The following is a 22471-nucleotide window of genomic DNA, read 5'->3' on the forward strand; positions in this document are numbered from 1 at the left end:
GACAAAATTAACTTTTATTGGGCGAACCTGTGCCCACAAAAACTAGCAACACTTATAGCACAACGATAGCGGCGAACACGGTGGGCGATCGTCGAAAATATGATCAGCGGGTCAAGCGCGTCCGCTTTTATACATAGTCGTCCAATGTTCCAGAGTAATCGCTGGGACCCGTGTGTGTTCTCCGAAGTTCTACAATATTCGCGTCGCGCACAAATGCGATCAGATTACACAAGGTTCGGTCACAGACAGTGGATGGAAGCATCGATAAGATTTCAGAAAATTCCGATACATGGAGGCGCGTCCTGCGCTGCACGATAACATATGTTAAGCGGTGAAACGTGTCGCCCGATTAAGACACACAAGTACACGTATCAATACCCCCCTCTTAAAAAGCATCAACCCGATGCTGCAAAGAAACAAAAGTAATAAAGAAAAGCACTCGTAGCAAAGAAAACAATAAAATAACGAAAGCTTGTCAGCGTCCGTAATATGGTTTGAGGCGCACCACATGCACCACTTCAGATCGTGCGCAGCGCCGCCGTGAACGCGAAATACAGTCTGGCACGACCTCAGAGTCGACCTCAATACGTCGGATGACCTTGTAGGGTCCGAAATAGCGTCGCAATAGTTTTTCACTCAGTCCTCGTCGGCGTAACCGGGTACATACCCAAACGCGGTCGCCGGGCTGGTACTCGACGAAGCGTCGTCGGAGGTTGTAGTGTCGGCTGTCGGTAGGCTGCTGGTTCTTGATCGGTAGGTGGGCGAGCTGTCGGGCTTCGTCGGCACGCTGCAGATGGGTGGCGACGTCAAGATTCTCTTCGTCAGTGACGTGCGGCAGCATAGCGTCGAGCGTCGTCGTCGGGTTCCTGCCGTAAACCAGCTTAAACGGCGTGGTCTGTGTTGTTTCTTGCACCGCCGTGTTGAAAGCGAAGGTTACATACGGCAGGACCGCGTCCCACATCTTGTGCTCGACGTCGACGTACATTGCTAGCATGTCGGCGAGGGTCTTGTTCCGGTGCTCCGTGAGGCCATTCGTTTGCGGATGGTAGGCAGTCGTCCTCCTGTGGCTTGTCTAGCAGTATTGCAGAATGGCTTGGGTGAGCTCTGCTGTAAAAGCCGTTCCTCTGTCGGTGATGAGGACTTCTGGGGCAGCATGTCGCAGTAGGATGTTCTCGACAAAAAATTTCGTCGCTTCGGGTGGGCTGCCTTTTGGTAGAGCTTTAGTTTCAGTGAAGCGGGTGAGATAGTCCGTCACCACGACGATCCACTTATTCCCGGATCTTGACGTCAGAAAGGGCCCCAACAAATTCATCCCAATCTGCTGGTATGGTCGGCAAGGAGGTTCGATCGGCTGCGTTAATCCTGCTAGCCTTTTCGGTGGTGTCTTGCGTCGCTGACCGCCTCAGCATGTGTTGACGTAACGGGCGACGAAGTCGGCATTCAGACGCGGTCAGTAATGTCTTTCCTGTATCCTCGACAGCGTCCGGGAGAATCCGCGGTGCCCAGCGGTTGGATCGTCGTGTGGGGCATGCAGTACTTCTGGACGCAGCGCTCACGGTACAACTAGATGGTAGCTGGCGCGGACTGGTGAGAAGTTCTTCACGGGCAGGTTGTTTTGTAGCGTGAACAAAGTCAGCCCGCGCCTAAATGCCCTAGGGACAACGTCGGTGTTCCCTTCCAAATACTCGACGAGGCCTTTTAGGTCCGGGTCTGCTCGTTGCTCTTTAGTGAAGTCTTCCTCGCATATTATTCAAAGGCAGGCATCGTCATCCTCGTCGTCTTGCGGCGGGGGATCGATGGGGGCGCGTGATAAGCAGTCGGCGTCAGAGTGTTTTCTTCCGGACTTTTATATTACGGTGACGTCATATTCTTGCAGCCTGAGGCTGCACCGTGTCAGCCGTCCTGAAGGGTCCTTTAAGTTACCTAGTCAACACAACGCGTGATGGTCGCTGACGACTTTGAATGGCCTGCAATAGAGGTAAGGGCGGAATTTTTCTACAGCCCAGATGATGGCGAGGCATTCCTTTTCAGTCGTTCAGGTCCATCTTTCCTCTGGACTAGGACGGCACCAAGGCCTAGGCTACTGGCGTCAGTGTGGATTTCGGTATCTGCGTCCTCGTCGAAGTGTGCAAGTACCGGCGGCGCCTGCATGCGTCGTTTGAGTTATTGAAATGCGTCGGCTTGCGGCGTTTCCCATTTGAACTTGACATCACATTTGGTTAGATGTCTCCGCGATGCGTGAAAAGTCATTGACAAAGCGCCTGTAGTAGGCACACATGCCAAGAAATCTACGCACTGCCTTCCTGTCGATGGGCTGCGGGAATTTTGCAATGGCAGCTGTTGTCTGCGGGTCGGGGTGGACTCCAGATTTGCTGATGACGTGGGCTAGAAACAGAAGCTCGTCGTAAGCGAAGCGGCCCTTTTCCGGCTTCAGAGTAAGCCCAGATGACCTGATGGCCTCTAGTACTGTTGCAAGCCGCCTAAGGTGATCGTAGAAATTTCCGGCGAAGACGACGACGTCATCCAAATAAACTAGACACGTCTGCCACTTCAACGCTGCCAACACCGTGTCTATGACGCGCTGAAACGTTGCAGGCCCGAGCACAGTCCGAAAGGCATGACCTTGAACTCGTAGAAGCCATCTGGCGTGATGAAGGCGCTCTTTTCGCAATCTCTCTCGTCGACTTCTATTTGCCAGTAGCCAGACTTGAGGTACATCGACGAGAAGTATTTAGCGTTGCAGAGCCGATCCAATGCGTCATCTATCCGTGGAAGGGGTACACTTCCTTCTGCGTGATTTTGTCCAGTCGACGATAATCGACACACAAGCGTAGGGTTCCGTCCTTTTTCTTCACCAGGACAACAGGAGATGCCCACGGGCTTTTCGATGGCTGGATGATGTCATCGCGCAGAATTTCGTCGACTTGTTGTCTTATAGCTTCGCGTTCTCGCGGCCAAACTCGGTAAGGGCTGTGGCGGAGTGGTCGAGCGCACTCTTCGGTTATTATGCGATGCTGTGCAACTGGTGTTTGTCGAATCCTCGACGTCGAACAGCAGTCTTTGTATCGTCGGAGAAGACTTCTGATCTGTTGCTGCTTACTCATAGGAAGACTTGGATTCACGTCGAAGTCTTGTTCGGGGACTATGCTCATCGCGGTATAGGCGGCAGAATCCGAGAGAACAAAGGTATTGCTGGTTTCCACAAATTCCTCGATGTACGCGATTGTCGTGCCTTTGTTGATGTGCTTGAACTCTTGGCTGAAGTTGGTTAGTATAACTTCCGCCTTGCCTCCGTTGCAGTCGAGCGATCCCTCTTGCGATGCAAATTTCATGGTCGAGCAGTAGATTTTGGTCGCCCTCGATGACGCCTTCTACGTCAGCGGGTGTTTCGGTGCCGAGGGAAATAATAATGGTGGACCGCGGCGGGATGCTCACTTGATCTTAGTGCACACTCAAGGCGTGGTGACTGCGAGAGCTCTCCGGCGGTATCGCTTCATCTTCCGACAACGTTATCGATTTTCACTTCAGGTCTCTGATTGCACCGTGTTGGTTCAGGAAGTCCATGCCGAGAATGACGTCTCGCGAACACTGTTGGAGGATAACGAATGTGGCAGGGTCCCAGACGGCACGTCAGGTCGGGCTAACGTTGGAACCATATTGGCACTTCCTAGCCCAATGACGGCCTAAGATTAACAGCGTGGCTCCAATATTGGCAGTGCCATTCTGAATCTTGGCCTAATGATGGCCTAAGGTCAACAGCGTGCCGGGAATATTGGCTGTGCCATTCTGAAAGAGGTCCAACGTTGGCCCAAATTACACAGCCAGTAAACAATATTGTCTGTGCCATTCTGATAGAGATCCAACGTTGGCCCAAGTTACACAGTCAGTAAACAATATTGGCACTACCGTTCAACAAGGCGGGAATCATTGGACCGACTTTCGTACGAATTTGCCAATATGGGTTACTAGTTTGCTTTCTTTGGAGGACATCGGCTCGTAATAAGCCAATTTTTCCTTTGTTGGTTTTTAGTGATCAATGATTTGCTGAGATTGAACAACGTGTTTTGAAAACCAACGCACTGATCACAGGCACACTGCGCAGGAACCAGAAATATGTTCTCCCATGTTAACTCCATGCATGGTACACCACCATTTTTGCCAGCCAGCGTATCTAAAATATTCGTCATGCAAAAGGCATTGGCTCAAAGCTGGCATTAATAATGGCATGGATATGGCTCAACACTGGTCCTACGCTGGCTGTTGCATTGGCATAACATTGGTCCAATCTTGGCTTATACGCTGGTCCTACGCTGGCAGCACAATGGCTGCTGCATTGGCATAAAATTGGTTGGCCTTAACGTTGGGCCAGCATTAGATTGGGTTGCACTTTGCCAATATGCCAACATTGGTCCAATATTGGTAGCAATTTCTGCCAGCATTGGGCCATGGTTGGACCCTTTCTCGTGTGCTGCCTGGGGTAAGTCCGGTCATGAACGGTAATTTTTGCCGTGCAGATTCCAGTCGGCTAAATAAGGGGTCCTCCAGCGGTTCGAATTTGAGAGCCTTCCCATGCAGTTTTAGCTTTCTTCAACTGCACGGTGATGGGTCCACTCATGATGGAGCAATCGGCTCCTGTGTAGATGTGTAGATGTGCCCGGCTTCTCCGCAGTGGTAGCAAAGCGAACGGTGGTCGGGGGCGCGCCAAACGTCAGTCTTCCTTGGAATGCTGCGTGGGGTGACTGGTTGGCGTGCTGGCGGCGGGGGTGGTGGTGGACGACAGAACTGTGTCGTCACTGGGCCTTGCCGTGGGCGTGGCGGGGGAACGTGACGCGGGCTACAGCGGCGTATGTCATCGCTTGCGGCTGAGGCTGCGGCGATGCAGGGGCTACTGCGAGTTGTTCGAGCTCCTCACGTACGGCGACGGCAATCGAAGTCACTTGAGGCTGTGATGACGGGAACAGCTTCTGTAGCTCCTCCCGCACGACCGCTCGGGTAGTCTCGCGCTGATCGTCGGTGGCGAGTGACAGAACTCCGGCGTAGCTTGTCGAGTTCGTGCGGCGGTTGAATTGCCGGTTCCACATTTCCAGTGTCTTCTCGATGCTAGTGGCCTCACGATGAAATTCGTCGACAGTCTTCGGTGGGCTTCGTACCATTCCGGTGAAAAGTTCCTCCTTTACACCACGCATCAGTAGGCGTACTTTCTTTTCCTCAGACAATTCCGGTTCGGCGTGGCGGTATAGGCGGCTCATTTCTTCTGTAAAAATCACGGTGGTGTCATTAGGCAGCTGCACTCGGGTTTCTAGGAGTGCTTGGGCTCGTTCTCGCCGTACGACGCTTGTGAATGTCTGCAGGAAGCCGCTTCGGAAAAGGTGCCTGGTCATTAAGGTGGCTTCTAGGTTCTCAAACCACGTCCTGGCAGCGTCTTCCAGTGCGAAGAAGACATGTCGCAGTTGGTCGTCGCTGTTCCAGTTAGTAAACGCAGCGAACCTCTCATACGTCTTAAACCAGGTTTCCGGGTCCTCGAATGTTGTACTGCAGAACCTCGGAGGCTCCCTGTGCTGCTGCAGCACGATGGGGGACGCTGGGGCTGCTAGTGGGGTTCCCTTGGGCAAAATCTTCTTGGTCTTCTCAGGAAGAAGTCCGTGCTCCGGGGGCAGCTGGTAAACACGGTGGCTTGCTCGATGGTCCGGGACTACGTTGGTGTTCTCTTTGCGGTCCGGGCTTGGATCACGGCTTGTCAGCGGCGTCCGGTACATGAACGAGAAGCTCCTCCACCTGGTGTCACGTGGTGGTGACGTTGAACAACAAAGTAGCAATACTGTAAAAGACGAACGTAACTTTTAATGGGGGAACCTGTGCCCAGAAAAACAGGCTACACTTATAGCACAGCGATAGCGGTGAACACGGTCGGCGATCGTCGAAAACCTGATCAGCGGGTCAAGCGCGTCCGCTTTTATACATCAGTCGTCGAATGTTCCCGAGTAATCGCTGGGACCCGCGTGCCTTCTCCAAAGTTCCACATTATTCGCGTCGCGCCATACGCGATCAGACTACACAAGGTTTGGTCACAGACAGCGGATGGAAGCATAGATAACATTCCAGAAAATTCCGATACATGCAGGTGCGTCCTACGCTGTACGATAACATTTGTTAGGTGGTGAAACGTGTCGCCCGATAAAGACAAACAAGTACCCGTGTCAATATACAGAATTCAATATGTTTTAAAGTTTTCAGTGGTAATCCAGTGTCAAGTGGCACACTTGATGTTTCTTATGCAACGTTTCTTATAGAGCAGCAGCAGGTGCATACGGGGCAAGCAGCTTAAAGTGCTCAGTTGGTCGTGAGTCCGCTGACCCAAGTGTCTGTGGAAGAATGGTTTCTAGCAGCCATCGTCATCTTTGCCGATCGCCTTTTATATATGGCGCTCTATGGCGCATGTGTCTCGTGCCGTGCGCCGCGAGCTGCGAGGTGAGAAATAATCAGTGACGCTTTTACCACACAGCACATAGGTGACACCAAATTTTGAACACAGGTAAAAACTAATTTGCTGTCCTTTTAGTATACATTTGTGTGGACGATGGGCCGCCGCCGCGACGAATCAGGGGAAACTAGACACGCATGTCTTTTCGACGGGGCCGCCACCTGGGGAGAGAGGAAGCAAAGTAGATACGCAAGTGCTTGGAACACCGACAAAGCGGGCGGTGCGAGCTCAGACGTGGCCGAGGCGGGTAAGAGCAAGTTATCTGTTCTAATCAGATTATCATCCGATACCCTTCTATTCAGACGCAAGATATCACACTTAATTTTGGAATTTGGAGGATTCCTTGAAGCCTGCTTCACCTCCGCCAGGTGTAGAGCCGGGATTACATTATCTTCGGCATTGTCCCACGGTTATTGCACACCCTATAGAAAATTCACCAAACCCAAAACTTTGAAGGATAACAGGCAAATAGCTTCTGCTCCTGCCAACAATCCGAAACGTTCTATGGTCTTTCGCTCGCTGACTTGCACATTCTTGTAGTGGACTTAACCTCGGTCCATATGACGTGGTAATTAGGACGTGATTGTACGGCGAGCACTTCGTCCTGGACGAGGCCACGACGAGCGTCCGGCGACCAGCGCAGAGGGCCTCACCACGATTCCGATCCACCTGCCGTTCTCCTGGCCACACAATACTGCAGCCTCGTTTACTCAGGTGGAGTTCATCTTCGACCTTGAGTGCATTACTTCGCATTGCGTGTTCATCTACGCAGTCTCATCGCAATCTGCAGAGGTGGCTGAGAAGTTCCAAGGTGGTATGGACGCACACCGCGACATCACCCCCCTATTACCCCTTCAAAACGACGGTGCTGAAAACCATGTCTGTGCACAGGCGCCTCCAGCAGTTCCTTAACGAAGAGTAACTCGTAGACCATCAGAACTTCTACGTCGTGTGCGGCGGCTTCTTAGTTATTGCAAGGTGAACCCAAAGAGAGCCCCGCTGTATAAACTGTTCCTTCAGTGCCTGTCGCAGAATCTGGTGGTCGCCTTCTTTACCACGCCAGACGACATATCCCAAGAAATTCTTGCCGAGGAGCCTGACCGTATCGCTGACTATTTAAAAAGAGGTACTGTCGCAACAACGACCGTTGCCAGCTCGAAGATTAGTAGTCTCGCCTTTAGCAAATGATTGTCCCGTGGCGGCACTACGGTGCTTGCCCCACCATTGTCAGTGCCACCATGATTTCCGTTCCCGATTCCTTTCCAGGTCCAGCTCCTGTTCTGGCCCTCGTTGCGATGCATATTGCTGGTATCACAACATATTCGGTGCAAGCGGATCTCAGTGCTGTTCCACTTGCAGCTAGCAGCAAAACCTGCCGTATAGGCAGTCGCTGATGGCTGCCGGTCACTCTTGCCATACGAAAGCCGCCAGTTCTATGCTTCTGATAGGATCGCCGAACAACAATTTCTCATGAACACATGGACAGAGGTCAGCCTCGTTGGTGCCATGGGACAAGACTGGCGGCGGGCCAAAAAAAACCAAGCCCCTTCAAGCATCCAACAACTCTTCTATCAACAGATATTTCCAGAGCTCTTTTACCGACGACTTGAGTATCCGACGCACCGTCTGATGGGTATTCATTCTTGCAGCCGTATGGCCATAGTCAGCACGCATTTTCTGATCTCTTTCGCCTTTACGAGTGAAATAATGTTTATTTCCACAAAACAAGTGCAATACAGTGTTGTGGTGGTCAAGTGGGCAAGAAAGTTCCTCACGGCAGCTTGAATGGTCCCAAGAACCCAGAAACATCCGAGCAGCAAGGTGGAGCAACATATTCGTAATCACTACAAAAATTAGCGATTCTATAAATATAAAAACATTGATCATTTAGTCAATGAAGAAAGACATATTTGAATCATATTTGAATCAGGCGTAGTTTAAACATAAACAAAGACACAGCTGAATCTTTCAGAGGCGTGTAAAAAGGTATAAAGATTAACTAGAAAACACAACAGTAGATAAATTTCATTATTCATCACTTGATTGAGTAGCCTAGGTAGCCTAGAACACAGCATTTGCATGCCATAATGGGTACGTGAGTGAGGTGTGTACCAGTATTTTGGAAATTGGGTTGCGTAAAGAGCTTTACGTTTCTTGAGTTGTTATATTGACTGTCTAAGGCTTATATTTTTTTGCACCTTTTTATAGGCAGTTGCCAGACGGTATTCCATAAGATTTGTAATTTTCAAAATTTCAAGCTCTGGAAATAAGGAGGCAGATCGGAAATCGTATGGTTTGTTACATATAGCACGAACTGCTTTCTTTTGTATTATGTACAACTTCTTAATGTTTGTTGCAGAAGTCGTACCCCACAGAAGACAACAGTAGTTTAAGTGTCTTTATGAAATAGGAAATATGTAACAACTGTTTATTGGAACGAGGGAGAAAGTTCAGTAAATCAAACCAGCCATTTGAAGTTGAACTTTATTTTTTGTATCAATACCATGTACAGATGACAGGGGCACAGACAAAAAGCCATAAAATTGGCTTGACTAAGTCTGTGTCCCTTATTAGTTCCTTTAGCATCACGTATCAGTGTGTGCATAAATACAAGATGAACAGATGTATTCGAAAAACAATATAAATATAAACAATGTGTGAATAAATGGTACTATTTACACAAAGTTACTTTCGCACTGCGACGCAAAATTGACATGAATGCAGAAATTGTAATTGTCATACAAGTTACGAGAAACAGGAACAGGAAAACAACAAAATGCAGACAGCATGAATCACTTTTCATTTACGGAGCCAACAAACTCTGACACGAAGGTCAACATAGGGGAAATTACTTGTGATTGATAAATGAAATAAAGAAATAGTAAATTATTGGATATTAAAGTGGATGAAAAAACAACTTGCCGCAGGTGGGAACCGAACGCACAACCTTCGCATTTCGCGTGTGAAGCTCTACCAATTGAGATACCGCGGCGCTGTTTTCCCATCCACTTTCTTGGGTATTTATGTGAACTAGGAGAACCCTGGGAGTGTTAGCCAGCGCCACCAGTCACAGACCTCGACTGCGGACGCGGAACGTCCTTTTTGCCGCAGGCGTCACGAGAACGTGATCTTTTTGGGTGAAGGCAACTGGTCAATAAACCCACACATGCTACCTGAAGGCATCAATGTTACCGGATTTGAGACCCTCGTTATGCAATCAACCAGAAGAGAGGGAGTTAACCGAGGGTCCCGATTTTTATTAGTCATATCATAAGAAGCCATCAAACACTGACACGAAGGACAACATAGGGGAAATTACTTGTGCTTACTAAATGAAATAAAGAAACGATAAATTAATGGAAAAAAAGTGGATGAAAAAAACAACTTGCCGCAGGTGGGAACCTAACCCACCTACTGTGGCGCTGGCTAACACTCCCAGGGTTATACTAGTACACATAAATACACAGGAAAGTGGAGGCGGAACCAGCGCCGGGGTAGCTCAATTGGTAGAGCACCGCACGCGAAATGCGAAGGTTGTGGGTTCAGTTCCCACCTGCGGCAAGTTGTTTTTTCGTCCACTTTAATTTCCATTAATTTATCGTTTCTTTATTTAATTTATTAAGCACAAGTAATTCCCCCTATGTTGTCCTTCGTGTCAGTGTTTGTTGGCTTCTTATATGACTTATAAAAATCGGGAGCCTCGGGTAACCCCCTCTCTTCTCGTTTTCATTTACGGGTAACATTCACAGAAATACAAAACTAAATAAGTCACTGTGCAATTGCAGCTTAGAATGCGTGTACATCAGAACAAAACACAAACAAAAGCACTAAGCATTTACGTGAATGCCAATATGAGTGGGGAAGTTTGGCAACCTAATTGAAGTGATAATAAGTATGGCGTATAATGAAGAGAGTTAAGTAGGGATGGTAGTTCATGGCGCAGCATTTTATTCCCGTAGTTAGTTCTTGACTGCAGAATATACCAAGTTTTCTTTGACGTGTACGGAAACTGCTTGTATTAAGGTTAGCCTTGACAAGTGCTCGGAAAAGTTAGTGCTACCTTTTCTTTCTGTTAAAAACCGTTTTAGCAAAATTATATTGTACACCCATTTTATCGGTGCTATATGTGATTTACAAAAAAAAAAGGATCAATATGTGCATCGCATGAAGAGTTTGAAATTGCACGGATGGCTTTCTTTTGCAATATATATAGAATATTGATGTTATTGATAGTCGTTTGGCCCTATACGAGGAGACAATAGTTAACTTGAGATCAAAAAGAGTATTATAATGTAGAAGCTTCGCTCCTAATGGTAAAAGGAAGCGTAATCTTATTAGTATTCCAACAACTCGTGCAAGTTTGTTAGCAATAATGTTAACATGGTAATTCCACAGCATATTCTCATGGAATATGACACCTGAGCTTTTAACAGATGGTAATATGTCTATGGAAGAAGTACCTATTCTTAGATGTCCATCAATACTATGCGTTTTCTTTTTGGCTGAAAAAGCACGCCTTTTGGCTAGTGTATCATTAGCAACACAGCAATTCTTTCACGTCCTTAGAAGTTATGAATAAACTAGTGTCGTCGGCATAGATAACAAACTTGTCGCCGGTATTGATATTACTTATTTCATTTATATACAGGTTAAACAATAGTGGTCCTAGTATGCTTCCTTGAAGAACGCCAGCGAATATAGGCAAATTTTTTGAACAGTTGTTACCAACGACAACGGTCTGATACCTGTACTGCAAATAACTTCTTATTAAGTTCAGGAAAGTTCCCCTAAAGTCATAAATGTCGAGTTTTGTTAGTAAAGTATTGTGATTAAGGGTGCCCAAGCCTTCGAAAAATCCATAAAGACACCGAGAGTAACTAAATTGTCTTGAAAGCCTCGCAAAATTGTCTCGTTTTCATCAGTAAAGCTATTTCTGTTGAACGACCTTTTCTGAAACCATACTGGTAATCTGTAATTACATCGTTCTTTTTACAAAAGCAGGTTACTCTAGTATTAACCAATTTCTCGAGACATTTAGAAAAAAATAGACAGGATCGATATTGGCCTACAATTTGAGAGCTCGTTTCTGTCGCCAGATTGAAAAAGTGGTGTTAACTTCGCTATTTGCTGCACCGAGAAAATATACCATTCGCTAATGAAAGATTGTACACGTGCTCTAAGACAGGCCAGATTAGGTCTAGAACATTCTTAGCTGGGCGAATCTGAAAATTATCGATATCGGAACTTTTGCTATTTCGAAGGCTGACAAACGTGATGTACATTTTATGAGTGTTAGTGTGGCTCAGGAATGGACTGTCGAGGACTTGTGATTTCATGTATTCTGTGCAACGAGGTGCATTTGGGAAAGTTTGTCTGCAACGGAATGCGTATGACTTTTCCAGGTCAAACATAATGCATTAAGGTATACGATCGGACGGGCCAAACTTGTTACAAGGCATAACGAGCCACTGTGTGAGGTAAACGTATGGCACTCTAGGTCGACCTCCTGGAGGACACATCCCAGCCCATAGTACACTCCTTAAAGGTTCTTTGGTTCTCTGTTTATTTGTTCGTTTGTGGCAGACTACTACTATCAGTTCACATTCTTTCTTTTGTTTCTGCATTCACATTCAGCGCTTGCATCTTTGCTTGGTTAAGGTGGCATGAGCCATTCTTGATGATGATATTTTTGACTCACTGGATTAGACACCGGTGTTTAGGGCATGAGCCGTACAACAAGGCACTTAAAGCTTAGAATACCTAGTGTGTGTACTAGTTCCACAAAACGTATACTGCACGTTATCAACAGGGTTGACATAATGTAGATATTCCTCCTTAATTCTTATCATCCACTGCGCATGGACAGCCAATCATGATACCATATGCAGAATGCTAGCTTTAAAATGTACCATACAGCGAAGAATTGAATGGAATCATTACACTATTCCAGCCCTAGATGCCTTCATGAAGCGTTCACTTAACACATGGGCACTATACCGGAGCTAAATATGCCTAATTTGTCAAAAACTTCAAGAAACGCTGTAGGCACCTAAGAGCTTAAACCTGTACTAGAACGTTGTCAAATCTGAAGTCATGATACTGTTCAATTTGTTTACATGCATTGGTACATTTGACTATATATTGTTGGCAAATCAACAATAGAACACATTTCAATGATAATTTAGAGAGAATTTGGGTGGTCAAACTATAGTGCCATGCGACATTAGCAATATTTCGGCTTGAATGCATCCTGTGAAGTATCCAAGTTTTTGCGGCTCAACCTATTTCAGCAAGTGGTGTGGGATGTACGAGCTCAAGCAAAAGAGGCTAAAAGTGGGACTGCTTCCACCAAGCCATCTACGGATGGGAAAATTTACTGAACAGTAAAAAGGTGGTTTAGGCGCTTAATTTGCCCTTGCACTGTGGCCAGGAGCGCCTGAGTAGAAAACATAGCCGAACATGCATACGAACTTTTGCTGCTGGTATAATCATTCACATAGGATAAGAACAATATAACACGGACGAAAGTTTCCCAACAAGAATTTCTTGCCTTAGTACTTTTGTGAGTGAATCAACTTACAGTTTGTCGGCGGCTGCCATTGCTTCACATGTAGTGCGTATTCTTTCAATTGCCCTTCTTGTAGAGTGCCCGCTTCGGCTGCGAGTGGTTGTAGGTTCGATTACTACTACTGCCGCGTACCCACTGGTTAAAGTGGACACAAGCATACCACAGCCTGGTGTTCGGCTTTCTTCAGGGGTGATACGCTTGACAAAGCAACCTGTGCTCTGAATTGCTTTCAAAACGCTTGCGAGAACAAAAAAGTGGGTTGCCCGCCACCTATGGCGAAAATTTTGCATGGGGACGCCTTCGAATTTAGAAAAAACACTCCTTTCTAAGCATTGAGGTCATAATGACTGAGCACTAGGCAAGGAGCACACTTGTAACTATTCTACCGATACGTACCCAGTGGCAGCAGTTGCCTGCCACAGCCGCAGTAGCGGATGTTCGTCAACAATACCATCTATGCTTGGAAAAAAGGCGCAGACACCCTGCATGAAATCCTCAATGGCACCCGGTTACGAGATGTGAACAACCCCCACAAAAAGCTGAAGACCAGGCCAGGGAAGATGTCAAACAATTGGAAAGGAACAGATGGTTTTCTACGGTTTCAAGGATTTTGACTCAGTGTCTCCCACATACGAGGCAGATGCTCTACCGCTACATCAGTGGTGCGGTAGATTCGTCCAGTTGAAATGTTGAAGGACGACGTTCTGACACCGCTTTAGCATCCAATTGCACCAAAAGTTGGGCAGGCTGGCACGCGTACTCATGGTTGAAATGTCGAAAGCTTCAAAGCAGCATGGAAAAACGCAGACAAAGGAGTGCTTACATAGTCTTCATTTCTCTGCCCCTCAGAATGCATTCGTTTTTGCACTGCTTTATACATTCTAACCTCTTTAGCTTTAGCCTTGACAGCATTTTTGTCATTGTTGACATATTGCAGCACCTTGCATTCCGTATATAGCAGAGCAGGACTAGCATGGGAGCGCCAAGTTGCTATAACTCCCATGTTATAATACTTCGCAATACAAAAATTTCCCCTTATGAAAGGGTACAAGAGGAGCGTCTGAAGTTCCAACAGTATACCATATTATTATCATTATTTCATCATCTTCAAGAAACCTGTTGGGCAATTACTAGGATAGGAACATTTTCTTGCGCATGTTCAGGACTCTACTAAATGCATTAGGTGCAAATCAAAAATTTTTAGGCAATACCACGAAGTAGTTCACAACAATATTTCTCACTATTAGGCGACAATGCGAAATAAGCATTGCTGCTAATATTACATAACGGTGACACAGGCTGTTCTTTTTGCGCATACATGAGAAGACAACTCCTGTTATATTTGGTTTTTAGTTTCGTGCGTTTGAATTCGACTGTAGCCCACTGATGCCTACATGATTGTGAGAACACACAATAGAGCATGCTTGGAGTCACAGTTGGCGAGCACTGCTTAGATTCTGATGAAGACGTATGAAGCTATGTATATACTCAATGTACTATCGCATACTTCATACTACTAGCATAAAACTATGCACTCTGCTAAAGAAACGGAAAGTTGATGAAAAACTGCTACATTATGCCAAATTATGAAAAGCGTGGTTGTGCGTGCATCACTGCTGCAGAATGTAAACAACACTTGAGTTGTGTTGTTGCCTCTAAAATAAGAAACTTCTTTCTGAACTTCCCAGTGCTGCATCCGGAAGGGAGGAAGCGAAAGCCAACCTCTGGATCCCTACGCGCCGAATAAAAAGCATGCAACTTATGAATTGGCTACTTTGCTTCTTTAAGGCAAGGGCCATGCAACGCCAAATACAGGATACCATTGTCTAAAGGTCAACAGCCATATCCCCTGCTGCGATAGGTGCCACAGCTGCTACACATGACATGGCAAGAACTTATAAGAACACTTCGACTTTCACCATAGCCAGGCTGTGCCGCGTAAGTGGCTGACGATATTCCTGCATCAATTCGGCGTTAAAAACAATGCCATCAGTGTGGAAGGTAAATTGGCGTCAGATCTCTTATCACCAAACATGTCAAACAGGAGAAGATAGTCTGAAAAAAACACTGGCATTGCTGTTTCGAGGCGAACAGATGAATTCACATAGCTTCAGAAGCACCAGCTCGTTTGGAAGACTGAATTGGTGTACTTGCTTCCAGTGTCCTGGGGTAACAATTTCCCACCGAAAAATTGTCATTCACTCAAGATAGAAAGATGCATTTGTTTTCTTCCGATGGGAACGAGCGAGCCGACAGCACAAGATTACGTTAAACGCTCGACTGGTTCGCTTGCCTGAGATTAGTATGGACACAGTACAGTGCCAAATAAAAATTTGAAGTACATTGAGAAAACCAAGCTAGTACTTGGTTAGCTGCTAGAATACGAACCTATGTGGTTTTGCCTGCCTGTTTTTGTTCTCTTATGTACTCCTTTCGGGTCATGGTTATAGGCACAGCATAACTTTTTCAGCGTTGTTTTCTAGCTCTTTATTATTTGGTGGGTCAGCGCATGTGCTCCACCCTACCTTCGCATGCTTAAAACATACCGGTGGGCTAGTGGGTAATCGTAATAACATACGGCAGCGCACTTCAATATGAAGACGTAACACAGTGAACAAACACGAGCGCTGTACTGCAACTATTGGTTTACTGCTGCATAAACATATATAAACAGGTATTCCAACGCATCCGCGAAGTACTTCAGCGAAGAAAATGGCATATTTTTTAACACTCATACGAGCTAAGAGCCATCATTCATACATGACAAGCCTTCACACTGCACACACACTTCACACTAAAATTTTATCTGCTTCTATAATTTCACCTGTTAGCTCCTTCCTTTCCGTGCACACCACTTTTGTTTCTTTCACTTCCAGCATGCAGCCGCAATCCCTCTATGGAAGGCAAGGCGACCAGTATCTTTTTTAGAGAATTGGAAGTTATGCTCTCTGAACCTTGTTCTCAGACAACCATCCGTCTGGTCAACGTGCACCTTAATCGCACGTCAGCAAAATCGAATAACCTACCCGCTCCATGCAGGTGACGAACTATTCCTTTGTGACCTATTGTATTGTGACAGCAACACAAAAGCCTCCAAATTAGCAAGCATGTCGACATGTTGAATGCCTCAAAAATGGTCACCAATTTTCCATTCGTTGTTGCTTATAATAATAACAGTGGAAGATTGCAAACCGTTCCGCCTATTTACATGTCCCTTGCATATCCTCAAGAATTCCTCCTGATATGATGATGAGTATTCATTTTTATAATGATCCCTTCAATCCACTCCAAAATATCTGGTAATGACTGAAGCACTGGCCTATCTGCATACATGACCAAGATATGCCCCAGACTTATCTACATTGTTGATCAAATAAACAAGAAATGTAAAACTCGTTTGACTTTTGAAGTATACGCTCTGGTAATTTAGCCAAATTCGACTTGAAGGAAGCTGCACAAATCTGAGAGTGGTGCTGTGGGCTTGTTGGTTGTTCATATTGAAATTAGAGAGTTGCAGTGCGAACAGGGAACAAAGACACGTGAAGACACAATCAAGCACAACGTTGGTATGTTCTTTATGAATTCTTGTCCATTTGTTCCCTCTGCATAGGACTCGTTTGTTGCGCAGATGTGCTACCAAGCTTCTCATCATCATCATTTGTTTACCTTTAAGAGCCTCTGTCGTGGCAATACGTAAGGAATGGCGCATTCATTGAATCTAGCATTCAATAAAACCATTGTCAAATGCTGACAACCTAAATGTATAACTTTTTATTTTTTTTAAATACTTTCAAGGCCCCTAGGCGCTACAGAAAGGAGTGGTACGTATACACAGAAAAAGAATGCAGATCAATGAATAAAATATTTGTTAGATGGCTTGGGAAACAGCAGTCTTGAACCTCGATGAGTCGATAATTGTAGCGACCGATGCGGGGATGTGGTTCCAGACATTGCAGGTGCGAGGTAAAAAAGAGTGATAGTACGCATTCGTGCGACAAGATGGCACGAACCTTAATTGATGAATGAGTTTTCTCTAATTCTACTGTGCGCGAGCATCGAAGACAATACATGTCCTCGCGGTGTGTGTGCCTGCCCGTGTCCTTTATTCTGTTTTCCGCATCTCATTTTTACGCCTAAAACTATTTCTACAAAAGATACGTGGGGGGCTGAGACAAACAAATTTGTAAAGGAAAACGAAAAAAAATCTTATCTTCTCAGCCTTTCTAAACAACTCATATCCTAAGTTCTTCAGTGCCTAGTGTGCCACAAGTTATCCTCAATTTTCTTAAGCCGTGTGCCCCTTTGCCTTCATATTTGATAACGCACTACGTGGGACATGAATATACTTTATACGGCTTCATTTCAGACTTGAGTAACTTCAATATGATGAAAACATGCACACTTATGTCAACATAATGGGAAAGTTTGTGGGTTTGAATTTACCACGTTTTCTTCCATTTCCTGTGGACAGCCAGGAGGTGCTGCAGCAATGAGAGTCCCTTTCCTGCACCACATTGTAGACACCATTGAGGCCAGCTGTCACCGAGAAAATAAGGAATAATAATATTAGCAACTATTAGCTAGCAGCATGGCGTATGCATGCCAACTTGTGTAGAACAGTGCAAGACAGCTTGAGTAATTATTTAAGACAAAGCCGAATGGGTAGCCATCCTTGTGGCTGATTGCTTGTCTCCTTGTAGAGTAGCGAAAACAGACGTGGAGCGTGCATGTGACATATGAAGCTCAAGTGTGCTATGTAGCTTATTACGTTATGCGCTGCTGTTGCCTTGAAAAAGTTTATCAGTATGCATGATGCCATATGCACTGAAATGTGATGGAAAACAACACAGCACTGCCAGTCATACCAGGAGCACATGCTATGGCTGCAGCTACTTGGTAGCTGAACGCTGCATGCACGAGCTGAAAGATGTACATAAAACTAGGATGCACTTCAGAATTGGTTACTTCAATCAGTGGAAACGTAAGACTTGGTGGCTGCTCATATCACTAGTCCTGCGAATGGTTAAGTAGTGTCTGTGTGTTGATAAGTACTGCTACAAGGCATTACTCACTGATGGTTCTACGTAATAATTACGTAACATTCATTACAAGGAATTATCCCACTCAGTCCTCAACTGTCTCCCATGCCGATAAAGGTTACCCATTGCTGAAGTTACCTGAAAAGACTGCTGCCTGAAATAGAATTTAGCACCTGGACTACTCAATCCAAAACCAAATTCAACACTACTACCGTTGCGGTACAGCGGCGAAATGTCACAGACTAACTTGAGAGGAGCGTGAAAATTTCTATTAAACTGAAAGCTCGCCTATATTTTATTTTCTGCCAACGTATTGGTACCACGACAAATGAACACTCTAACATGACAGTTGAGACGACAAACTGGAATTTCCACGTGATTATGGGCTAAAGAGCTGTTTCTCTTTCACTACATTTTACAATCCCTCTTATGGAGCTGTTAAATATATAAGTACAAAGCATGGCTCGTTAACAGAATAAACAGCACAGTATGTGCTGCCATGCTAACAAATTTGTAAAGGATAACGAAAAAAAGCTTATCTTCTCAGCCTTTCTAAATCATGACTTGAAAACAGTAATGAAGCTGTGTGGTTGTGCAGTCGCAATTTCACCTTTAGGTGGGCTAAAATATGGCATGAACATTTACATGGAAGAAAAAAACAATTTCAACGAATAAAAGCAGTGTGTAGAGTAAGCACTATTATCACAGCTGCCAACTCACATTGTGAGCAGAACAGCAGGCGAGAGAACACTGACTGAGGTTGAGCTCTCTGCCTTTCCTCTAAAAAAATCTCTGCCCTCTCGAGCTCATATTGATACTTCCTTCTGTCACCACCTGGCCATCGGAAACGAGGTCAAAGTAGTGTGGTTGACAAAAAAGAGCCATCAAAATCTGTCACCTTAGGAATACACAATCGAGAACTTGCAAATGAAATGGTGAAAATAGGTCAGGTAAACATTGGTTGGATTCGCTGCAGGGCGTATGAGAACGTTCTCGTCTAAATATGTTCGAGATGTGCACGTTTTGGGCACATAGAGAAGCAGTGCAGATCCAGAGAGGTAAGGTGCACGGAATGTGGTGGAGCCCACTACTACAGCGAATGCCAGGCAGCTAGTGAATCCTGCCTGTATGCAAGGAAAAGGGTTTCAACTATAAGAAACACTCCATGTGGGATGCAACACTCCTGGCTTTTGATGAAGCCTATCAGTCTCAGAGGAGACGAATGGGTTTTGTCCCACAGTAACTAGCTCAAGCTCTCTTTCGTTATACCTTGTATTCTTTTAAAACAAAAAAAAGTTCATTCTACTTATTAACCATTAAAAATTATTCCTAAGTCGTTAAACATAATTCAGCTAAATCAACCTAGATCAATAAAAGCTACAACTCAAATAATTTACAGAATCATTTTTGAGAGGATATATCAGTTGTTCAGGAACCCCCATGCATTAAATAATAAAATAATAGGTTACCCAATAAAGTCGAAAATAGTAAGTCACTCAGTCCTCCCAAAAACAGCCATCATAATCCATAACGAAAAAATCCCTATTTTTCCAGTACTAACTACACAAGATATAACAGCTATAAAGATGAAATGTCAAGACGAATCCATCAACATAATAATTTGTTACGTCTCACCAAAAGATAACAATGAACCCTATTGGTTTGAGATAGAGAAAATTTTTAAATTAGAAACTAAAGAGAACATAATAATTCTAGGAGACTAATTCTAAAAAAACATAGTATGGGGAGGCCTAACTTCTGAACCAAGAGGAATGAAACTTCTTGAATTCAATGTCAGAAACGATCTAAATAAACTAAACAATGAAAATTCACTCCCTACTTTTGAAAGTAATAATGGGAAAAGTTGGATTGATTTATCTATTGTTAATAAAACCATGGCAAACAAAATACAAAAATCGGACGTTCAGGAAGAAACCTCTCTTGCAACCATAGGTATTCATCAATAACAGCTTTTACTAAACATACTGAACCAATAAAATTCCCAACTATGAAGAGAGAATATCAGGTACTAGAAAAACTCAAACGAGACACATGGTTCCGAGAAATACTAGAAGAGGATATAGTAAATCCTACTCAGATAGAAATAATAAAAAGCACTGTCTATACAAAAATCAAAAACTTAGTTGAAAATATAACAAAAGAATAAAACCAAGAGATTCAATAGCAAAACCATGGTGGAACATAGAATTAGAAATAGAACGGAAAAAACTTAGAGCATTAAGAAGAAGGTATCAAAAAGGAAATGGGACAGCAAAGAACGTTTTAAACAAGTATATCTAGCAGCATTACAGGAATACAACAATAACGTAACTAAAGCAAAGGACTCATCTTGGAAAGAATTGTGTCCTACTGGGAAAAACAAAAATCCATTTACTCTTCCATACAAATTAGCAACAAACCAAATTAGGAACCCTATGATAATTCCTGTTATTAAAAAAGATAATGGCCTTCAAACAGAAACAGAAGAAGAACCTTTCAAATATCTACTACGAAAATTGCACAACTTTGAAGAAAGTAACAACAAAACACCTGTTAATCCAACTATTTCAGATAAAATAGAAAACCATGAATTCTTACCTTTTACTACTATAGAAGTGGATAATATCATGCAAAATCTTAAAACACGAATAGCCACAGGACCTGATAACTTAAGAAGCTCATTTATTCGAACGCTTTATTTTTGACATAAACATTTCTTTATAAAAATTTTCAACAGTTGCATTAAATTAGGTTACTTTCCAAAACGATGGAAATCTTTAATATCATTCTAATACCTAAAAACAAGAAATCAGATAAACCACAAGAAACTTTTCGCCTTATTGCAATTAACTCAATACTAGAAAAAGTCTTAGAAAAATTGATTAACAATAGAATTTATCAATTCTCAGTGGTAAATGATTTATTACCAATAAATCAATATGGATTTAAACAGGCAACATCCGCAATTAATTCAATAGACAATATAAAAGAAGCCATAAACTAAGGAAAACTTGACAAACTGCAGTCCCTAATCATTTCAGGGGACATCAAAAATGCTTTCGGGAACATTATTAAAGAAATAATCATTAATAATATAAAGAAGCAACACATACCTACATATCTCATTGCAATCACTGCGAACATTTTGACAGAAAGAACAATAATGTATAAGTCTTCTACAGTTAATTTTAGCAAAACACTAGAAAGTGGTTCTCCTCAAGGATCACCCCTCAGCCCGACATTATGGAATGTTACTATTTAAGAACTTTTGAATACAAGAATTCCAAAGAATGTCACCATAGAAGCATTTGCAGACGATGTCACCTTAACAGTCAAAGGTACTAGTAGAGCACACTTAGAAAAAATAGGCAATGAAGCATTACAGAAACTCTATCAATAGGCTAACCGTAATAAATTAAGTTTTAATCCTCAAAAATGCGAATCCATGGTTCTAGGAAATAAAACAAGAACAAACCAACAAAACTACAATTAGGCAATTATATTATAAAGAATAAAGATGAATGAAAATTGTAGGTGTGATTTTTGACAAAGGACTAACCTTCATACCACACCTTAAGGAGGTTAAAAACAATATCACTCAAGTGACAGCCAAAATATCTCAATTCAGTAAAATAAATAGGGAATGAGACGTAATCAATTAAGACAAATCTATATAAGCAGCATAGAAAGAATGATTGTTCATGGCTCTCAAGTATGGTACAAACAACATACCCACATTATAAGGAAGCTAACATCTATACAGATAATATTTTTCATAAAAATATTCAAGGGTTTCAGCACAATCTCAAACATGGCTCTTCAAGTCATATGTAACGTCACATCTTTACACTTAACAATAGAAAACGAAAACGCTTTATATGACATATTCCACAAAGATAGCATTTTCATATTTAAAGAGAAGACTTTGAACAAATCAAATATAGCTGATAAAATAGATTTATGGCATACACACCCTGCTAAAAGAGTCGCACTAAACTATAGAACTGAATAAATTAAGGCAGATTACAACATATATACGGACGGTTCAAAAGATGCTGAAAAAACTGGCGCAGCATATGTAGTTATTACGAAAGAAAACAGAATTCATGAACAAAACAATTTTCCATTCCAGAATGCTCTAGTAACTTTGAAGCAGAGACTACGGCTACATTAGAAGCAATGAAATATATATCAAATCATAAAGAGCGTAATCATTTCCAAATTTTAACCGACAGTCTGTCTACTTTAGGTGGTCTAAAGAATCCGTATAATAAAAACCCATTCATAAACAAAATAAAAACGAGATAAGAAACTATCTCTAAATCATGAAATTACATTAACATACATAAAGGGACACTCAGAAATAGTAGGTAATGAAATTGC

General features: G+C 43.6%; 1 non-coding gene across 1 annotated transcript; it reads left to right on the forward strand.

The window, feature by feature from the left end:
- The first annotated feature begins 6706 nt into the window (after positions 1-6706).
- On the forward strand, positions 6707-6894 carry LOC142586456 (U2 spliceosomal RNA). Its single transcript, XR_012829227.1, has one exon. It is a non-coding gene; the product is annotated as a U2 spliceosomal RNA (small nuclear RNA).
- Positions 6895-22471: the final 15577 nt, after the last annotated feature.

The sequence above is a fragment of the Dermacentor variabilis genome, chromosome 6 (genome assembly GCF_050947875.1).
Source record: "Dermacentor variabilis isolate Ectoservices chromosome 6, ASM5094787v1, whole genome shotgun sequence".
In the NCBI taxonomy this organism is placed as follows: Eukaryota; Metazoa; Arthropoda; class Arachnida; order Ixodida; family Ixodidae; genus Dermacentor; species Dermacentor variabilis.